The sequence below is a fragment of the Nicotiana sylvestris genome, chromosome 4 (assembly GCF_000393655.2).
Source record: "Nicotiana sylvestris chromosome 4, ASM39365v2, whole genome shotgun sequence".
Classification (NCBI taxonomy): Eukaryota; Viridiplantae; Streptophyta; class Magnoliopsida; order Solanales; family Solanaceae; genus Nicotiana; species Nicotiana sylvestris.
In genome coordinates, this window is record NC_091060.1 from 114,906,189 (window position 1) to 114,912,188 (window position 6,000).

Consider the following 6,000-nt stretch of genomic DNA (forward strand, 5'->3'; position numbering starts at 1 on the left):
ATACATATAAAATCAATATCTACATTCTTGAAAATGACATATTAAATAGAAGAGAAAAACAAATATTAACAGAAAGTAATAAAATTATAATCATAAATACAACATGGAATTATCGAAAAGTAAAAAAATAAAAAAAAACTAATTATCCCATAGTTGGATTAAAATTCAAATTATTAGTAAGACTTAAGCTTATTGAAACTAATTATTTACAAATACTGAAAATTGAAAGAAATAAAAATAAAAACTTGAGTACTAAATCATATTTCCAAAAATTTAAACAATTTAACATTAACTAACTTTGTTTTAATTCATCATGTCCTAATACTTGTTTGCAAACTAATTCATGTTATAACTGAAATTGACTACATGATTCGGATTAACTTATCGTTGACGAAAAACCTTCTGAATAAGGAACTTAGTTAATTTTTGCCAAACTGATTCAATAACGCCATTTTTACGTTATTTCTTCTATTTTTTTTATTAAACAGTTTTAATTAATAATCAGGCTTAAATATATTTCCTAATAATCTGGTAAAGGCGTTATTTAATATGTCGCTATAATATGCCTAGTTATGCCGATGACAGTGATTTACAGAATAATAATACATGAATAACCTAAATACAATACAAAAATTAAATTAAACTAAATTAAAAATTTAACACTCCATTCTTCATTTCAGCTTACAAAATGCCAAAATTACAGTTGTGTACCTGATATTGTCAATATAAGAAGAAGAAAGTCAGCAACGTAATACGTAACACAGCAACAGCAACAATAACCAGCAATAACCAGTCAACGAAAATCCCAGTGACAGCTTTGAAAAATTCAAAATAAAATCCAGGAATGCCGAAAATAATGGACAGAAACCAAAGGAAATTTTCAGATTTTTGAAAGGCTAGTTAATCTTCAACCCTTAATTTCTACACCTGTATACCAGAATATTTCTCAGGTGTGTACTACTTTCTCTTCTAATTTTCAAATTTTTTTTCTTTGTATGTTTTTTTCTTTTCTTGAGAGTTTCAATGTTTTTTTTTTTTCGGAATAAATGTTCAGCCTTTTTGGGCGGATGGTTTAGATTTTTAGGGTTTTCTTCTCCTATTTTTTTTGTTTTGTTTTTGTTTTGTAAAAATGAAAGACAAATGGGGTTTGAGTCTTTTGGGTTATGGACTGGGTCGACCCAGTTCGAAATGGACTGGGTCGTAGGGAAGATTGGGCCAATTTTTGGGCCTGTGGCTTGAAATTGAAGAAGAGGCCTAATTCCGACTTTCTTTATATTTTTGCTTTCTTTTCTTCTTTTATTTCTCTAAAACTAAATTATAAAAATACTTAAACTATTATTAAGAATTAAATTAAGTTATAAAAGCGCAAATTAACTCCCAATAACAATTAACGCACAATTAAGTATTAATTAAGCATAAAATTGTATATTTGGACATTAAATGCTAAAAATGCAAACGATGCTTATTTTTGTAATTTTTTAATTTTTGTAAAACAAATTTAATTACTAACAACTATAGAATTAAATCCTACATGCAAAATGCGACATATTTTTGTATTTTTTATTAATTTATCAAATAAACACGCACAAACAAATACAAATAATTATTCAAAATATCACAAAATATCACAAAATTGCACACCAAAGAAAAATCATTTTATTTTTGGATTTTTTGGGAGTAATTCTCATATAGGGCAAAAATCACGTGCTTACAGCTGCCCCTCTTTGCCCGGATACACGAAGGGTTTTCGTGCAAAGATAAAGCGAGCGATTTTTGCCCATCCGAGTACTCCGTGTGAAGCATTTTTTAAAAAGATTTGACCGAACCTTTGCTTCAAAGGTTTCCTACATATCCTGGGCTAAACAGGAATCAGGTCAATGTAGTTCGGGAAGTTTTTGGTAGCTGGGACTACCGTGGGACTGCGATGTTACTGCTGTTGCATGCTGTTATCACTGCTTACCGATCTCCTTGTTACACCGTGCTTAAAAGAAAACAAGAAGCTAGGCTAGACTAAAATTTGTTCTTGTTGCCTTGCTTTCTTGTCGGCTTGTGTTTCCTCCGGTGCTTTTCTTCCGATGCTTTTTCTTCCTTTTGACACATGGACTTGAGTTTATGCTGGGACCTCTTGTTGCAACCTTCTGCTTCCCGGTGCTGGGGATTTTATTGTTTACTGCTGGGGATTCCTGTTGTAACCTTCCGCCTTCTGGTGGGGTTACTGATTCCAAACTCTGTAATACAAGACTAAAAAGTTGCTTCAATGCAAAATTATGAAATGTATGCCCGCATTATACTGGTGGGCGACCTAGAGCTGAAAGTATTCCCGCATTTTACTGGTGGGCGACCTAGAACATGAATGTATTCCCGCATTTTACTGGTGGACGACCTAGAACTGAAATGTATTCCCGCATTTTACTGGTGGGCAACCTAGAACTGAAATGTATTCCCGCATTTTACTGGTGGGCGACCTAGAACAGAAAGTATTCCCGCATTTTACTGGTGGGCGACCTAGAACAGAAAGTATTCCCGCATTATACTGGTGGGCGACCTAGAACTTAAAAGTATTCCCGCATTTTACTGGTGGGCGACCTAGAACTGAAATGTATTCCCGCATTTTACTGGTGGGCGACCTAGAACAGAAAGTATTCCCGCATTATACTGGTGGGCGACCTAGAACTTAAAAGTATTCCCGCATTCTACTGGTGGGCGACCTAGAACTGAAATGTATTCCCGCATTTTACTGGTGGGCGACCTAGAACAGAAAGTATTCCCGCATTTTACTGGTGGGCGACCTAGAACTGAAATGTATTCCCGCATTTTACTGGTGGGCGACCTAGAACTGAAATGTATTCCCGCATTCTACTGGTGGGCGACCTAGAACTGAAATGTATTCCCGCATTTTACTGGTGGGCGACCTAGAACATGAAATGTATTCCCGCATTCTACTGGTGGGCGACCTAGAACTGAAATGTATTCCCGCATTTTACTGGTGGGCGACCTAGAACTGAAATGTATTCCCGCATTCTACTGGTGGGCGACCTAGAACTGAAATGTATTCCCGCATTTTACTGGTGGGCGACCTAGAACAGAAAGTATTCCCGCATTTTACTGGTGGGCGACCTAGAACTGAAATGTATTCCCGCATTTTACTGGTGGGCGACCTAGAACTGAAATGTATTCCCGCATTCTACTGGTGGGCGACCTAGAACTGAAATGTATTCCCGCATTTTACTGGTGGGCGACCTAGAACAGAAAGTATTCCCGCATTTTACTGGTGGGCGACCTAGAACTGAAATGTATTCCCGCATTTTACTGGTGGGCGACCTAGAACAGAAAGTATTCCCGCATTTTACTGGTGGGCGACCTAGAACTGAAATGTATTCCCGCATTTTACTGGTGGGCGACCTAGAACAGAAAGTATTCCCGCATTATACTGGTGGGCGACCTAGAACTTAAAAGTATTCCCGCATTCTACTGGTGGGCGACCTAGAACTGAAATGTATTCCCGCATTTTACTGGTGGGCGACCTAGAACTTAAAAGTATTCCCGCATTTTACTGGTGGGCGACCTAGAACTGAAATGTATTCCCGCATTTTACTGGTGGGCGACCTAGAACAGAAAGTATTCCCGCATTATACTGTATTATATGGGCGGGCTCCCAACTTCAATGCTAACTTAGGAGGAAATGCGTCTCCTATGGGTAAACTAAACTTGGGAGGAAATGCGTCTCCTATGGGTAAAAGTAAATTTATGAGGAAATACGTCTCCTATGGGTAAACTAAACTTAGGAGGAAATGCGTCTCCTATGGGTAAACTAAACTTAGGAGGAAATGCGTCTCCTATGGGTAAAAGTAAATTTAGGAGGAAATGCGTCTCCTATGGGTAAACTAAACTTAGGAGGAAATGCGTCTCATATGGGTAAACTAAACTTAGGAGGAAATGCGTCTCCTGTGGGTAAACTAAACTTAGGAGGAAATGCGTCTCCTATGGGTAAAAGTAAATTTAGGAGGAAATGCGTCTCCTATGGGTAAACTAAACTTAGGAGGAAATGCGTCTCCTATGGGTAAAAGTAAACTTAGGAGGAAATGCGTCTCCTATGGGTAAACTAAACTTAGGAGGAAATGCGTCTCCTATGGGTAAAACTAAACTTAGGAGGAAATGCGTCTCCTATGGGTGAAACTAACTTAGGAAGTGCGTCTCCTATTGGCAGAACTAGACTTAGGAAGTGCGTCTCCTATTGGCAAAGGCGTGGAATGTATTCCCTTGTTATACAGGTGGGCGCCTAAAATATGCAATGGACAGACAAGAAAAGTATTCCTTTCGTTATTCAGGTGGGCGCCTGGCTTCAACAACAACTTTGAAAATAAAATCCTATTCGAGGGCGGATGAACCCAAAATATCCTATTCGAGGGCGGATGAACCCAAAATATCCTATTCGAGGGCGGATGAACCCAAAATATCCTATTCGAGGGCGGATGAACCCAAAATATCCTATTCGAGGGCGGATGAACCCAAAATATCCTATTCGAGGGCGGATGAACCCAAAATATCCTATTTGAGGGCGGATGAACCAAAAATATCCTATTCGAGGGCGGATGAACCCAAAATATCCTATTCGAGGGCGGATGAACCCAAAATATCCTATTCGAGGGCGGATGAACCCACAATATCCTATTCGAGGGCGGATGAACCCAAAATATCCTATTCGAGGGCGGATGAACCCAAAATATCCTATTCGAGGGCGGATGAACCCAAAATATCCTATTCGAGGGCGGATGAACCCAAAATATCCTATTCGAGGGCGGATGAACCCAAAATATCCTTAAGACTTGAAAATGTCTTACCTCGAATACTTGCTGGGGATAACACTGTTGGGGAATTATTTACTTACCTGTTGGGGGGTAAAATGTTATCAGCTGGGGATAACGCTGTCGAGGATAACACCGTTGGGGGATTCTGATTCTTTCAGAACTAGTGCTTCACTGAGCTCAAGTTTCATCCCTTTGCTGGGGAACAACTTCCTCCATAGAAACTTATTATGTTGGGGGCAACACTGGTTCTAAGACCACTTCCCTTGAGACTGGTGTTATCTTTATTCTTCCCCGCATGGGTACCTGACTTCCAGAAAATTTTCTAAGCGGAAGGAAAATTTTCTGCCCCAGTTTGATAATATCCCTTGCGGCATGCATTTCTGGCATCAATGCCATTTCCTTTACCTGTTTCAAATCAAACAAAATTTGTTAGTTTAAAACATGGTGGTTGGTTGTGATACCCCTACTGGGATGGCTTTTCCCTTTCTCCTTCCTTGCTCTGCGTTCCACAGCTTGTTGGGGATGATATTATGTGCTGGGGATAATCCCTTCCTGCTGGGGATATCCGTCTTCTTTTGTGACATAGCTCGGAAGCTGGCATTTCCCCGACCTTTTAGTCCTAGTATGAATTTCCCAAATCATGCTCATTGCTCTCCTTGATTTGCCCACGGGTTTTGGCCTTGAGGTTTATAACTTTGGTTTTGGCAAGGATATCCCTTTTGACACTCGTCAATCCTTTTGTCAATTCCCTTTTGCTGGGGATATTTTCTTGACACTGGCCTCGCGCTTGTTCCTCGCTGACTACACCATTTGGATGCACTAGTCAGATCTCATTTTGTATAATTGGGAAGCTGATGACATATTTTGAAGTCATTTCATACTTGTTCTGACCGGACAGACTCTATTGGGGAAAATTTTTTATGAAAGGAGAAAGATAAAAGATACAAAACAAAAGACAAAGGAAATGATGACTCTTTTACAAAAGAAACTATAAATAAAAACCTATCAAACGCAGATACCGACTCTAATGGCCATGACATGCGTATGTGGCCTATCCTCTACCGTCAATCATCTTTCAAGATCTTCAATTGGCGATTCCCCATTGGATTCTTAATCTTATTCGACTTGTAGTGCCCAAAGGGTTTTCACTATCAAGTCTCTCTCATTTTTTGTTCTTCTCTCAGCTTTCATC